Below are 16,551 nucleotides of genomic sequence, written 5' to 3'. Positions count from 1 at the left end.
GTCTCTGAGCACTTACTCAGGTTTTGAGGCCCAGGGTGGCTCTGAGGGGTCCTCTGGTCTTACCCATGTCCCCAGCACCTCCAGCATGGAAGGCCTGGGAGTGACTCAGACCCACCGCCACAGCCTCCTTGCAGGCGGGAATCTCTTTGAGCTGAGGCCAGAGAGCACTCAGTGAAACACTCCCCAGGGGACCATTTGCAGAGGCCTGCCTTGCCTGGTCGGTGCAAAGCTGGCAGGGATCAATGAGGATGACCGAGAGGACACCATCCTCGTCAGAGAAAAGCAGGGCTTTATGGAAGGATGCCTGTGGATGCTGTGTTGTCATTGCATGCAAAATGCTACCTGGGAGGAGCCGGTGGAATTTTCCACCAAGGCCAAATCACAGACTGTGCTAGACAGCAGCCTCTGATTCTTGTCTGTCCCTGCAATCCCAAATGCTCAGAACACTGGAGAGTTTAGGGGGAAGGAATAGGGTGGCCTCCAGAGTCTCAGGACATGGCAAGCGATGGCACGTGAGTACAGTGGAGAAACTTCACCACTGTATACACCTAAGAGCCAGAAAGTTGTTGTGTCTTGTGTCCTCAAGATGTCACTGATGAAGAGAGGGGGACACATGTGGCTCTTAGAGCTGCTTCCTGATTACTTGGCCTACAGCACTAACCACCAAATCTCTAAACCACGGCCTCCAAACTGGAGGTCTTCAGGCTAATCCTGTGGACGCATGTCTAATTTTGTGTACGTTGCCTTATCCTGCCGGCTGTCTTAAATGGGAATTAGTTACTGAAATCCCCAAATTGGGAGATATCGTGGAAAAATCTGGATTTCCAACTTCTCTTGAAAATGTAGAAGCCCAGGCAGCCCTGCGTTGAGCGGTGACCGCTCTCTAAGCCCACACCACCCCCCATGGCCCCCACCACACCCTCTTGCCTCCCACACGATAGGTAGGTACCCACTGATTTCTGTGAACACTCAACTCACGAACCTGGGAGTGTTTGGAAGCCCTATCCTCCATCAGATAGGGTTTGTCCCCCTCTAGTTTCCATGCAAGGGGTCATCTCCCTTTCCTTTGTGACAACCTCAAGCTGAGTGAGCTCAAGTGTCTTCCTGAGAGATCCAGCTCAAACCTCCAAGCCTCCTGACAAAGGACCCCGGCTGCACAGACAGTGAGGCTTCTCTACCAAACCTGCCCCTTGAGAGAGGGATCTGAAGCTCAATGCCAGGAAGAGTGAAGCAGTTTTTATCCTGGCAGAGCACAAAGCCTCACACAGAAGGCGTGGAGCTCTAGGTCCTAGGAGGTGCACAAGGGAGGTACTTGGTTGGGGCAGGGTGGGGTGAGGGGGCGGGCAAGCGTCCTTCTGGGTGAACTGGCTGGCCTGACATGGGGTCAGGTGGCAGACAGCAATCATGTACTCCTCCTTGAAGAGAACAGGCCATCTCACTGGAGGCAGGGGGATGACTCAGATGGCCTGTGCTGGGTTTTGTCAGCCCTCAAAGACCATGATTAGAGGCTGCACAAGGGATGTTTTATATTTTCTTAATGTAGCAATGATCCCCAAAGACATTTTTCCTCAAAGCCACAGAGAGAAGGTCCTGGGACTCTTTGGCATTGGGAGATCATTAAACTTGATTGGGGTCAGGGGCCAGCATGGTGCATCTATATAGGAGGCCATGAAAGGTATACTTCTTGAGTGGAGGAGTGGGCCACCCCTGGTGATGTCTTCCAGGCTGAATTGGACAGAGCCCTGGTAGGATCACCTTGGGATACAGTGCTATGGCGGATAATGAAATCGTGGAAGCCAGGGTATTGCCATGCAGCCATCACCACCAGCTAACCCCTCGTTGGCTATAAGCAGGTCACATGGCCTCAGCTGCCTTGAGCATCAAGAGGGAGCATTTCACCTGCAGGTAACAGAATACATAAAGAAGTACTAAAGTAGTAAATCCTAGTAGTGGAAGTTCCCCAGGTTTATTCAGTAGGATTCAGTGCCCTCTTATTGTGTCAGCCTCGGGCCTGCAAAATGGCTGCCATTGCTTCAAGCCTTACCTCCTCCCAGGGAAACAACCAAAGATAGGAAGAAGGGGGCAAGGAAGAAGGGTTCTCCTGTGTGTCTCTTTGGACTGGAGATGGAAACCTTGTCTGAGATCTCTCTAGCAGAAGTCTTAAAGAATGGATCAAAGGGTACCCTTAGCTGGGAGAGAGTGTGGGAAAGCGAGTGTCAGACATTTCCTGTCTCTGCTACATCTTGGCAGCATAAAGAAGAGGAGGAGAAGGGTTGTCGGGTGGACAATAAATGGGCTGCTCTGCCATAACTATAAAATGGAGGCTAGATGAGAATCTCATGGGGCTGTGGCAGATGCCCAGGAATACACAGTGCCTAAGCTTTGTTGCTTAGGGTTATTATTTCAGAAAGTGCTGGGATATTCAGAAAGTGCTGGATAAGGTTAAGTTAGTCCACCTCCCCTGGCAGGTTTCCAGTTTTTCTTGCCCACCCAGTGGCCCCTATGAAGAGCCAATGCTTCCATGTTATGTCCTCTCTTCATTACAATCCCCATCCCCATATCTTACCCTCAGGAAAGAAGGCATTTGATTTGAACAAATTCCTGCTCAAGTGTTAAGGCTGATAGGTCCCAGTCGTGGTCCATGTTTATGAGCACACAAGGGCTTATCGACCTCAAAGAATGAATCACCAGGATTAGGTTTCCAGAGGGTGGGATTTAGAAAAGAAAAATATAGTGGCGCCTAGGTGGCACAGTTGGTTAAGCATTTGACTTCAGCTCAGGTCATGATCTCGCAGTTCGTGGGTTTGAGCCCCGTGTCGGGTTCTGTGCTGACAGGTTGGAGCCTGGAGCCTGCTTCGGATTCTGTGTCTCCATCTCTCTCTGCCCCTCCCTCTGCTCGCGGTCTGTCACTCTTTCTTTCAAAAATACATAAAAACATATAAAAATTTTTTTAAATAAAAAAAGAAAAGAAAAATATTTTGCTTCTGGGGAGGGGTGGAAAACACAGAATAGAGGGAACTCTATCCTCTGTTATTCCATTATTGCATATGATGCACACAGGTATGTTAATTCACTGCAGTCTCACGGCGACCCTATAAGACAGTGATTAGGATGCCCGTTTTATAGATGAGGAGAGAGAAGCACAGAGAGGCCATGTCATTTGACCAGGGTCACACATCTAAGAAGTGGCAGAGTAAGGATTCCAACGGCAGGCCTGTATTGTTCAGGGCCCCTGGTCCTCCCCAGACCCTGCATAATCTGATCTTTTATCATCTTCATTTCCTTTCAGCCAGGGCCTCCCAGCGCCCAGGCAGAAATCACACAAAGATTCCACTCCCTGCATCTGAATGCCCTTAGTTTCCCCAGGAGCCTGAGCTCCAAGGGGGGCGAGGGGAGGAGGGCAGGCCTCATGGCAGTGCTGTGCCCTCCAGCCAGCCAGCATGCGGGGAGGAGAGCAGGAGGGAGGTCCGGGAAGCAGAGGTGAGTGGCAGGTCTATTGGGACAGTGAGTGGGCAGCTCACTGTCTCTGGGCTGTCACAGCACAAGGGCCCAGTGACATTGGGGGGACCAAGCCAAGACCTCAATGTCCTAGACTTTGCAGGGCCTTGTCACCTGAGCCATCTGCAGGGTGCCTGGCAGAACATTTTCTTTAGACGCAAAAAGAGGAATCCGGAGAGAGGAAGGGACCCATCAATGCCCAGTGTCCCTATGTGGCAGGGCCAGAGCTCAAAGCCAGGCCCTCCTGACTCATTCCAGCTTACCACAGTCTTGGAGTATTTCATCAGAAATGTATGAGGCACCTGCCACGTGCCAGGCCCTGGGGTAACCAGGGTGAGCAAGGCATGGTCCCTATTCTCACTGGGCCTCAGAACAATGATAGCTTAATGTGGAGGGACACTCTTGAAACCAGTGCACATTAGTGCTTAAAGGACGCACAGGGAATATTGACCAAACCAGGGGTGGCAAACTCAAATATCCCCGGGGTCAGGGGTCAGGCGGATCCCATGCTGTGTGAAGATAGAGGTAACAGTGGGGAGTGGGACTGTGGCCCCTCTAAGGGAACAGTCACATTCAATGCCATCCAATAATTTGCCTTGTAGGAGTGTGGGATCCAGGAGCCAGGTATCCCCATTTTTTAAGAAAGTCCAGAAATCTGCACTTACATATATTTTTTTCTAATTTCTAAAGGTCTCCTTAAGCCAAAGAAAAGATTATCTGCAGATCGGATTCTGTCAGGCTGCTACCCACTGCTCTTGAGGCACAGAGAAGGAAAGGATTTTCCTGAGATCTCATAGCGAGAGAGTGGCCGAGCCAGGCCTCAAACCTGAGTCCTCCAGATCCAAGCTGGGGACCTTGTGGGTCTGCTTCCCACTAACTTCAAAGTCCATTTTCTCTTCTGGATGTGGGATGATATTTTAGTCTGGGGGGAAAAAGCCACTTAGAGTGAAAAATACAGCCCTCTTGAAACTGTTCCTGTAAGAAACAAGCTGGGAATTGACAGCAAGTGCTATTAAAGCTCCTGGCACCTTCCAAAGAGTGGTCTGCAATTTTAATCCTGAAGCTGTGTTTGACACGGAGCCATTTCTGTTCCTTGTTGCTCAGGATGCAGGGGACCCAGTGCTTTCCTTTTAAAAGGCAGAGCACATCATTCATGGTGTACAGAGCCCTGCTTCTGTTCTGGACTGCCAGGCTTTATGCAGAGCCACCCTTGGTATGGGAGTGGGGTCTAACCCACTGTGTCTACAGCAGCCCCTTGGCAAAGACCTTCTCTTCCAAAGCCTGGACCTCTGTGAGTCCGTCTCAGTTAACAGGAGCTTGGGTGCCACTGATTCAACCAAGGCAGAGTGATTAACAACACAGGCCTTAGGGCTAGATGGAACCGGATTTGAATCCTGGCTCTGCCCCTTATCAGCTGTGTGACCTTGGGCAAGTCGCTTCACCTCCCTGAGCTTCAGAAGGCCTCATCTATAAAATGGGTTAATAATATTTACAAACAGAGTTGTGGTACAACTCTGTTCCGATCTGAGGTTCCTGTAGGTAGGAAAGTTGGTGCTGTCTCTTGGTTATTAATAGTAATGTTAATTACAACAAGTCAACATGTGGTTCAACTGAGGTAAGAAACAGAAAATTCTGGGTAATAACAAATTTGGCAAATGCTTTTCCCTTTTGATTTCTGCCTAGGTTAATTTTTAAAATTTTTAACGAGTATTTATATATAGCGTTTACTAAGTGGCAAACTCTGTGCTAAGTGCTTTACAAATATTGACTCATTTAATCCTTGCAACCACTCTGGAAGGCAGATACTGTTTTCCACACTTACAGATGAGGAAACTGAGACATAGAGAGAGTTACTTGCACTAGGATATATGTCTGACAAATGGCAAGGCCGGGCTGCAAAACCAATCCCTGTGGCCGAGGAGCTGTGCATGTAACCACTTCCTCCCCTCCTTTTAAGCTTTCGTCCTTCTGAAACACATTTTCCCATTTGCAGCGATCGGCCCAAAGGAAGAAATCCTCCTTTTGCTGTCTGAAGATGTAGTTGAAAGACTCTGTCATTGGGAGACAAACAGCCTGGGATCCAATCCCCACTGTCTCCTGCCCAGCTGTGGGACACTGGCCAGTAATTCCCCCCTCCCCTGGGTCTCACTGTCCTCATCTCTAAACTGGGCTACTATCACCACCTACCTCTCAGTTAGAGGGAAGTAGAATCAGCCATGGATGTAAAAGTGCTTTATAAAGTCTTAAATGCCCTGTTTGGGGCTTGGGGAAATTAAATAGTCAGGATCATTAAGCTGGTTTTCCCTGAAAAAACATCCAGCACTTAAAGTGTTGTCTTCCACTGTCTATGAGGATCCAGGAGACTCACAGTGAAACCAGCAGGCAAACAGCATCCCCCCATCCATGTCCTACCCTGGCTGGTGGTCATTCCATCCCAAGGTGGGGGCTTTCCCTCTGGGCCTGGACTCTTTGTCCAGGATTCAGGTGTGTTTACAATGAGATGCTGAGAGGTACAGCCTTCCCTCAACGCACAGCATCCATACCCGTGTGGGTTGTAAGAGGATTTCTGCCTGTCGTTGCTTGGCAATATTTTGTTTAAATGAACTTATGCCAGGGATTAATATAGTTTGTGAATTTAACTGCTTGCTTGGCAGGAAGGGGAAAATGCACAGAGTTTTAAGAAATCTGGTGTGAAAATGGTTTTTAGAATGCGGGTGTGCAGTTGAAGCTTCGGGGTGTAGGGCGTGGAGCTGGATCCCAGAGGAAGGGCCCCTGGTTTTCATCCCTGCTGGGCTACTTCCCAACTGCGGGACCCTCTACCCGCCTCCAAGGCTGTCTATCTCCTCTGACAAATAGCAGCCCCTGCCACGGGGGTCGGGATGGGGGGCGGCGAGAGGGTGTCTGTGGCAAGATCACACAATGCCTGGCTTGCAGCTCTCACTCAGCAAATGAAGAGTCAGCCCCTGAAAGCAGGCTCCCACCTCCTGTCCCTGCACCCAGAGGGGTGGGAGCACAGAGCCTGTGGGAATCTTCAATGAAAATGTGTCGAGGAGTCAACAAGTGAATGGTAAATACAGCCAATCCTCATTCTTCACAGATTGCATATTACTTATTAAATTTGCCTACCTACTCAAATGTATTTGTAACCCCCAAATCAGTCCTCGGGGTGCTTTTGCAGTCCCTTGCAGGTACGTTCAGAGCAGTGCAAATCTTGAGTCCCCCAGTGCGCAGATCCCCAGCTGAGGCTGAACCAGGTGTCACTCTGCCTTCTTGTTTGAGCTCCTGTATGTAAACAACTGTGCTTTCTTGCCATCTACGTGGTGCCCTGTTTTTCGCCTTTTTGCACTTTCTGTTGTTGATTTCACTGCTTAAAAAGGGCCCCCGAGTGCAGGGCTGAAGTGCTGTCTAGTGTTCCTGAGCCCGGAAAGCTGAGGTGTGTCTTGGGGAGAAAATGCATGTGTTAGATCTTCATTCAGGCATGAGTTACAGTGCTATCGGCCATGAATTTAATGTTAACGAATTTGTGGTGGATATTAAATAAGGTGTCTTTATACAGAAACACTCCTAAAACAAAGTTATGTATTGATTGGTTGGTAAAAATACTGTGAATAGAGGCTCTCAGAAATCTCACCCTGTATTTTCCCTGGGAGCAGTGGTTTACTACTCACGAATTCAGTGTTGGTGGAGACGTTATAGAACCTGACTACTGCTAATAGTAAGAATCAACTATATAGCAATGTTTACTGTGAGTCTTAACTGCTTTTGTTCTTTGAAAGAGAGTCAGGAAGGAAGTTGGAGCTTGGAGTTCTCCCACCTTGACAGTGGTTGTGAGGACCAAATAAGATAAAGGCTGTGAACTGTAAAGTCTGTGTGTATGCATTGTAAATGGCATCACCTTGACTATTGCATGGACATCAGCAATGTTGTCCTGCACCAAGGCCTCTGGGGAGGGCCCGCCTTGGTCCGTGGGGCTGAGATTAAGTTTTAGTGTCTTGAGAGACCCCGTCGAAAGGGGACAGGGGAAGTCCTAGTAGACCTCACAGGCACACTCCCCCGCATGTTAATTATTTGCCAAAGCTTAGATGTTCCTGGCTGCCGTCCACTCTTTGGCCAGCACCCAGCCTGGGACACCATTGTCTCTTGCCTGGACAGCACATGGGTGCCTCACTGCTGTCAGCCTCCCCTCTGAGGTCCCTTTATCCATTGTCCACATTGCAGTGGCCAGGCCTCACACTCTTCCATTTTATGCCCTTAATGGCTTCCCAGGCCGTTAAGCCCAGGGATGGCTTCCCATCCCTGCTGTGGCCTCTGAGTCTCTGGGTGGTCAGGCCCCTATCCACATCTCCAGCTTTATCTGATCCCATGCTGCCCCATGCTTTCTGCTCCAACCACATTGGCTTCCTCTCTGGTCCTTGAACACACTGCACCCCTCCTGCTAGAGGGCCTTTGCACTTGCCAAAACTCCCTCCCTGTCCCTGTTAGCCACTCCCCCACCTCCAACGCCTGTACTTGCTCACGGCCTGTGTGTCCTCTAGGTCTCAGCTCAAGTCACTTCCCTGATGACTCTGACCTGGGACAAAGTGGTCTCCGTGACATAGCACCCTCCACCAGCACACTTTCCCCTTCACAGAATTTATCTCAGTGACGCTTCACATTTATTTGAGTGACCACTTAGTAAGTGATCGTCTCCCCATCTCCTCCCCCAGACTTTAAACTCTACACGGTGAGACACTGGGGCTGCCTTAGCTCACCACTGAGTCCCCAGAGCAGAGGAGAGGGACTGGCATATTGTAGATGTTCAATAAGCTTAGTAAGGGAGCAAACATCCATTCCCATGTTGCCCAGGGGGACAAATCCTACTGGACAAGATCCAGGCTCTTCCTTGCAGTTCACAGAGTAGAAGGACAGAACTCCCATCTGTGGAGCCCAACCATCCAACAAACTGGAGAGCTAAGATGTCCCCATACTGGAAGAAAATGATGATAAGGTTCAGAGAGGTGGGAGAAGTGGCTCCAGCTTGCATAGCTAAGAAGGGTCATGGGCAGGATTTACACCCAGGTCTGGCTGACCCAGGAGCCTATGGTCTGAGCGTCTCCCTCCAGCCCTTCCCTTGTCTTCTCACCTTTGGGTTGTACACATCCTGCCCATGACAGTTTTAATTAAATGTGAAGGGAGGGGAGACGTCCGTTAGAGGACTGAAGACTTGACCTCGTGTCACCCGCCTTTCTGATGCTTTCTCTTTGAATACACTGGTTTCTAAGGCAGAGACAGATGGAACACACTGGTTTCAAATGCATTGGGGATTCTGTTCATGGGGGGTTCTTGGTTTTCTGGGTGCCTTCAGCACATCACTTTGCAGAAAGGTGCTCGCCTCTTTTTTTTTAAATTTTTTTTTAACGTTTATTTATTTTTGAGACAGAGAGACAGAGCATGAACAGGGGAGGGTCAGAGAGAGAGGGAGACACAGAATCTGAAACGGGCTCCAGGCTCTGAGCTGTCAGCACAGAGCCTGACGCGGGGCTCGAACTCACGGACCGTGAGATCATGACCTGAGCCAAAGTCGGACGCTTAACCGACTGAGCCACCCAGGCGCCCCAAAAGGTGCTCGCCTCTTAAGGAAGCCAAGTCCAGTTGATGGATTTGGTGCCTGTGGGCACATTGGACGTGGCTGGGGATGCTTTGGCCTCTGGTAGGCCCTGGAGGGTACACAGGTTGCTGAGATAGTGGGACCCACTGGATTCACCGCCTTTATTTTACACATGGGGAAACTAAGGCCCAGGAGAGGGAGGGAATTCCTCCAAGGTCAGAGAGTGAGTTTCAAAAGCAAAATGAGAAGCTGAGGCTCTGGCCTCCCTGGGCAGTGTTGCTCACCTTTGCCTTGAGGTCAGGAAATGCAGACAAGAAATATTTCTTTCTCTTCCAGTCTGTCATGGTATCTGAAGTTTCACTGTTAATTCTTTTGTCTTAGAGAAATTTTTGCAAGTTCTCGAATAGAATGAAAATACCCTTGGATGGGTGGAAGAGGGGACAGATACCCTAAGTCATCTGCCAAATAGTTTAGTCATTCATGTCTTCATCCATCCACCTATTCCATTGTCTCTCCATCTGTGTTTCCATCTATCCACTTACCTGTCCCTCCTCCCATCCATCCACCCAACCCATCCCCTTCTCTTTCCATCTATATCTCCATGTATCCATTTATCTGTCTTTTCACTCACCCATTCTCCCATCTACCTACCCATTCATCCATCCAAAAATTATTTATTTGAGAGAGAGAGAGAGAGAGAGAGAGAGAGAGAGAGAGAGAGAGAGACAGGGAGACACAGAAACCAAAGCAGAGTCCAGGCTCTTGAGCCGTCAACACAGAGCCTGATGCGGGGCTCGAACTCACGAACCACAAGATCATGACCTGCACCGACGTCGGACGCTTAACCGACTGAGCCATCCAGGTGCCCCTCATCCATCCCTTTTATCAGATTTTCATTGAACACCAATTCTGTGACCGGCTCCTTGGAATAAAAAGATGAGAAGTCTCAGTTCTGGCCTCTGCAGATCCCCAGTACCCTGGAGGCATCAGATCTGTAAGGCCACATTTCCCCTGCAATGTGAGGGCAGCCCTGAGGGAGGTGTTCACAGCTTGGCTTTACAAAGAAGAGATGACCAAGCAGAAAGAGGCTGGAGACCCTGACCCTGAGTGCATCATCCCACAAGTATGTCCTCGGGTAAGGCCCCTCCCATCTGGACTCAGCATATGCATCTGTGATGTGGGCAGGTTGGACTAGATGAGTGTTTCCCAGACTCAGTCATTCATATACCTCCCTCTACACCTGTAGATGAGATCAATTGTACTAAAAAGTACTTAACGTTTTTATTCAAATGAGCTTTTTTTTTTTTTGCCCAAAATACATTTTAGAATGAAGCCTTATTGCTACCATAAATGGAAAAAAAATGGTAACAGCTGTCATAAATAGAAAGTAACCGTAAAAATACTTGAAAAAGGAAGGCAAACTGCTAATGTTGTTAAATTCTAAATAGACATTGTTTCTCAGCAATGGAGGCCAGCTCTCCTTTGTTGTTAGAGAACTTAGCAAGTTCTAAAGAGGGTGTTAAAGGTCAGCAAGGTCTAAACAGAGATTCTCCCCTTGGAATGGCTTCCTTGCAGTGTGCTTTAGTATCACAGGATGGCATGGCATTGAGGGTAGGGGCCACTCCTGTCCCAAAGCAGGAAACTCTGCCTGGGAAGCATCAGGCCAGGTGCTATCTTGGCCGCTGTCTTCTGAGGCCTCCCTCTATGCCCCGGACCTGCCCTCTCCTGAGAACTCATACCTCCCCCACAACCCTTCCAGAAGCCAAGGGTCAGGAAGCCATGAGCCGGATTCTGTAACTCAAACCGGGTGGTATCTGCTTCAAATCCTGACCAAGGAAGGAAACCAATATGGAAATCTGAAGCTGTCCCATCCCAGAGCTTGGCGGGCGTCAGGTGCTGCCTGTCACTCAGAGAGGGCCCTGACCCATTCTAATCTTACCTTTGGCCACCAGACTCTTCCACCACTTCTCCGTCACCCCTCGTCCTTAACCCAGGGTCCCCAAAGCCCGTGACAATGTAGAGTCCCCAGTGTGTGGCCTTTGTGAATTCCCCTGTGGCATTAACATGTATGATCAGAAAATAGTGTCACTCAGTTCTGCCGAGACCTGAAGTGCCCAAATAAATCTTCTCACACTTGGAAGGCAGGTGGCCTGGTGGATGAGCCAGGAGACCCAGGTTCTGGTTGTGTTGTGCTCTGACGGTTCCCTGCACGTCGTCACCTGAGTTTCCAGATGCTCCTGAGCCTCCTCCAGCAATACTGACATCAAGGGTATTATTTACTTGAAAAAATGTTCCATTTTGGATTCAGATTTCAGAAGGATATTTGAAATCTTAAAGCTGCTGCCAGCTCCGTTGAGGGACACAGAAAAGCCCACTTTCTCATCTGGCCTTGGCTCCAGCCTGGAGCCATGGCAGGGAGGGGTCATCTTTGCACCAACCAGCCCCACCCCCAGATCTGAAAGGCCAAGCCAGTTGCCCAGAATGGGGAAAAACACAGCACCGGGCTTTGCCTTAGAAAGTGCTTTCTCTTGGGGCGCCTGGGTGGCTCAGTCAGTGGAGCGCCCGATTTCAGCTCAGGTCGTGATCTCACAGTTTGTGGTTCGAGCTCCGAGTCAGGCTCTGTGCTGACAGCTCGCAGCCTGGAGCCTGCTTCGGATTCTGTGTCTCCCTTTCTCTCCACCTCTGCTCGTGCTCTTTCTCTCTAAAATAAATAAATATTTTTTTAAAAGGGCTTTTTCACTCTAGTTCATAGTTATGGTCTCTCGTGCATTACATTCATTCATTCACTCATTGAAGGAATGGTGTTTGACTGACAAGCACAGTCAGGAGAGCCCTGTGGGTTGTGTCCCTCTTGCTGCGTGCCAGGGCCATACCACTTGTTAAACATTTTAAACCTCACCCCTGTATTCAAAAATATTTATTGAGCACACACTGTGTGCTTCAGGCACTGAGTTTAACAAGCTCTGGGATGGTTCCTCGCTCAAAAGCTCATGGCAGATTCACATCCGTTACTGCAGTGCAAGAAATCTAGACAGCGCCTGCCGTGGGAGTTAGAGAAGGGTGCCTGCACGCCTCGGCCAGAAATGAAGCAGAGACATCCTGGAAAAGTTACTCAGTGGGTGAAATTCCACACTCCAGATTCTTCTTGAATCCCTGAACGGCAGAACACCAAGGTATCCCTGAGAGATCTTTCAGGCCAGCATTCCCAAAGTGGGTGCTGTGGAATGCTAGCTGTGTGAGATGTGAATAGACATCACTCAAGAAAAAGGTTCAGATAAAGTTAGTTTGGGAAATGCTGGGTCAAGCAAAACGAAACTGGTTTCTATGTTGCAGGACTTTACAGAACCTTGATGTATTCCCTGCTTTGTGACATCTGTAAGGAAGGTGAGGGCGATAGTATGAAACAAGGGGACGCTGTTTTAGGGAGCCTTTCAAAAGTCTAATGCTCCCCAGTGCTCCCTCTGGGCGACTCTACTCCAACTCCCTTATTGACGGATAAGGAAACTGAGGCCCAGAGAGTGGCTGGCACTTGGCTAATGTCTCACAGGGAGCAGGGGGTTGATCTGGGACTAGAATCCAGGGCTCCTCTCTTGTAAGCAGGCTGTTTAGGGCATGTGGTTTGGGCCTAGGGTGCTAATGGCATGTGAAATCACGTGCACTGAAGCAATCCTAGGAAGATTACTGGGGGAGGCAGGACATGAGCTGGAAAGTCTAGGGACTCTGGGAGCCAATGACCTGTGACTTTATTGACTAAACAGTAGTATCACTGAGAACCAGATACATCCTAATTAGTGCCCAGTTTGCATAGCGAGAATTTCAGGCTGGGGAAGGCTTCCCACCCGAGATTAGTCGCTGAATTCACAAAAGATGGAAGCACTTGGAAGTGTATTTTCCAGGTCCCCTCTTCCGAGAAGCCTCCCCTGGTTGCCACCCCCGAGTCAAAATGATCCCTCCCCTGGAATTCTCACTCCATGTGTTTCGAAGAAACATTTTACCCTTACTCCGTTCTTTCTGGCCAAGTTTCGGTTTTAGCCAGTGTAAGATCTAGTTTATAAGCAGTTTGAGAGCAGAGCTGGGGGGGGGTTAGCATTTTTCAAGAACTCCCTGTGTACTAGACACAGTGCTCCATGTTTTCCCTGCATCCTCCATTTTACCTTCACCAACGCACCTCCCCCACAGTAGTGGTTTCTATCCCCATTTTACAGAGGAGCAGACTGAGGCTTCCGGAGGTTGAAGTGACTTACTCAGGAAAATGGGCCAGTAAATGGTGATGCAGAGACTTGAATGTGGGCCCTTATTTCCCTTTCTTGTCTGCTTGCGGACTTGGGCCGAACCAAGCCGTAGATAATCCCACAGGCATGCTGCTGTCCTGGGGCAGTGACCTGAAGCCTGGTCTGTTTTGTCTCTACAAGGCTGGAGTTGAGGCCCCACCTAGCAACCATGCTCCAAGCTTGGCCCTGTCTCAACTTGTTGACTGTAAGAGGATCCAGGGTGTGAATTGGGGTCACCTGCAATTTAGAAGGACAGTAGTCCTAGACTGACAGCTGCCATGGTCTTCAGGATCCCATACCCACTGCTCCTGTGCCCAGACACACCCCAGGCTGTCTGGAGTCCGTGTCTCTCACTCCCCCTCATGTCACACCAGAACTTTCCATGATGGGCGGGGAGGGAAGCTCTGGTTTTCCCACCAATCACTCTCCATCTCTGCCATTCACCTCTGTTTATGGACAGAAAAAACTTGGACCCAGGGTTCATAGCTGTTGTCAGTACAAATGAAATTTTAACAGTGTTGACACCGAAGAACCACTCTCCCTGCAGTTCTGGTTTGGGCCAGGGGCTGGGGTCGGTCTCCTTTCTTCCGTAATTAAAAATTCACCAGCAGGGACAGATTGCTCATCAATCTTTCATCTCAACAGTCTCTGTTGGAGAAGACAGGGGCACCGCTGATGAGGCGCGATTGGCTGCCCGCAGCTCCAGACCTTGCTACCATGTGCATGGGTTCAGGGCCTTTGGTGGGAAGCAGGTGAGGCCAGCTGAGCCTGGGGAAGCCCCTCGAACATCACCAGAAGGTACTGCGTGTGACAGGTGGCTAATTCTGAGCTTTCTACCTCCTATGACCTAAAGGCATTAGGGAGAGGCCACAGAGGGTCAGAAAAACGTATGCAACAAAATGATCAGGAGGCATCTAAATAACCACATGGCTAGTCTTCTCCAATTAAAACGATGGGACATAGGGACTCGAGAGTTGCTAAGAGTAGATCTTAAATGTTCTCACCGCAAAAAAAAGAGACGGTAATTATAGGACCCAATATAGGATATACATATATATGCATATATGCATTACTTAGACCTATGCTGGTAATCATTTTGGAATATAGAAGTGCATCAAATCAATATGTTGCAACTTACACGATGTCATAGGTCAGTTATATCTCAATAAAACCGGAAATCTATATACGATATATCTTCCATGTTTTAGTTAAGTAGGAAAAGTTAATAGAAGCTCTCCAGTTTAAAAAACAACAAAAACAAACAAAACTTTAATGGGATAATGGGTGTGAGGACCTCAGCACAGAGAAAGCATCCAAGTCCCGACTCTCATTATTATCATTGTTGTCAATGCCGTTGCCTCTGCTGCAGAACTGACCTGCTGTGCTGGTTTAAGGCATGCTAGGTAACTTCTCTGGGACTCAACTTCCTCATCTCTACCATGTGGATTCTAACAGTACGTGCCTCCAGTAGCTGGGGTGAGGAGTAAACGAACTGGGGATCCTTCAGTGTTGTAAAATCGCTATTGAGCAAACACAGCCCGACATCAGTCTCCTGACGTGGCTGAGCCCTCGTGTATCCCAAGCCAAGGGGAAGGGATAGACTGGTGGCCGAACAGAACACTGCCTCTGCCATTTTGTGTCTGTGTGGTCTGTGCAGGACCACCCACCTCTTGGCCTCAATTTCTCCATCTGTGTACTACAAAGCAGGTATGAGAGCAGGTGATTTCCTGGGTCAGTTCTGGTTCTGGGTTCCATGAAACCCTGCACGTGGCTGCCTCTTGTCCGGCTCAGGTTTTTCCCAGAAAAGTTTTGGGGAGAGGAGCTCTCAGGTGGCCACTTTGTCTCCATGACTGTTCTGCATCAGCATTCATGCCTGTGGGTTCCCTGCAGCTCTGCTCCCGGATCTCTGTGAACTCTGGGCTGGGCTGTCTTTCCAGGAAGGGGACAGCCTGGCTCCACAGTGAGAGGAATTTGAAGGGTGCCTAGTGGAAAAGAACAGGCAGAGGTTGCAAGAGGGGCTCGGGGCATGGGCTGGATTCCATGTGCTGGGGCGTGGTGGGGCAGGGCTCACTCCACGTGAGCAGAGAGATGCCAACTAAGAGTCGTTAAGGTGGCACCGAGCTCCTGACACCTGGTAGGACCTGCTTATCCTTGCCTCGGGGCCTAGAGGATGTGGGTTCTGGGGATGAACAGGGTACTGGAAGGCAGGGCCACTGTGCTATACACCTACCACTTGCCCCTTGAGACCACCCTCTACCCTCTCCCTGCTGCCCTGTGCCCTGGGAGAGGACCTGTAGTCATCAGTGCACTTCCTCCTCTCTCTGGCTTCCTGTTGGCTTTGGCCAATGGGGAGCTCCAGCAGGATATACAGTGAGGGTGAGGGGAGAGATGTTAGGTTATTTAATATTCAGCTGTTTCCCTCAGGGTCCCCTTGGGCTGGCCACATGCCTTGACTCCAGGTGCCAACTCCTTTCGGGGGTCTTCTCTGTGCCTGGGTCTGGAATCTGTTACCTCTTCCCACGCCCTGGGGGTGGTAGCAGCAGAATCCCCACTTCTGCTCCCCCCCAGGGAAACCACACCACTCCTGCACACCCTTTTGTGACGAGGTCCTTTTTAAACCCTTAGGAGCGTGCCTGATTCGGCCCCCCAGAACCGCAGAGCAAGGGCACTAGAAAGGAATGCAGGAGAGGAGGCAGCAGCCCCCGCCCCCACCCAAACTGTGTTTGGAGTCTGATGCCATCTTCCTTTTTTTTTTTTTTAAAATGCTTATTTATGTTACAGAGAGACAGAGACAGAGTGCAAGCAGGGGAGGGGCAGAGAGAGGGAGACACAGAATCTGAAGCAGGCTCTAGGTTCTGAGCTGTCAGCACAGAGCCAGAGGAGGGGCTTGAACCCACGGACTATGAGATCATGACCTGAGCCGAAGTCTATGCGGAACGGACTGAGCCACCCAGGCACCCCTAGCTCCATCCTCTTATTCTTGATTTCTCCAAGGGGCCAACCTGGATTTCTCCCTCTGTACTTCTAGTCTGTCTGGAGCAAGAGAAGCGAAGGCAGGGGAGGGAGCCCAGGCAGGCCTGAAAAGGGAGCACACCTGGGCTGTGCGGGTCCTGGTGGCAGATCCCACAGCAGGGACGTCACAGTTGAGCACTCACAGGGGCCAGACAGGTTGGGATTGGGGAGCATTTGTGGCCT

General features: G+C 49.8%; 1 protein-coding gene across 11 annotated transcripts in view; it reads left to right on the top strand.

Moving 5' to 3' along the window:
• Positions 1 to 16,551, top strand: part of ATP2B2 (ATPase plasma membrane Ca2+ transporting 2) — a 382,029-nt gene that overhangs the window by 69,101 nt on the left and 296,377 nt on the right. The gene's annotated exons all lie outside the window — the stretch shown is intronic.

Source organism: Panthera onca, chromosome A2 (genome assembly GCF_046562875.1).
Source record: "Panthera onca isolate mPanOnc1 chromosome A2, mPanOnc1 haplotype 2, whole genome shotgun sequence".
Classification (NCBI taxonomy): Eukaryota; Metazoa; Chordata; class Mammalia; order Carnivora; family Felidae; genus Panthera; species Panthera onca.
Note: the sequence above shows the minus strand (reverse complement) of the source record. Positions and strands in the feature narration are given on the sequence as shown.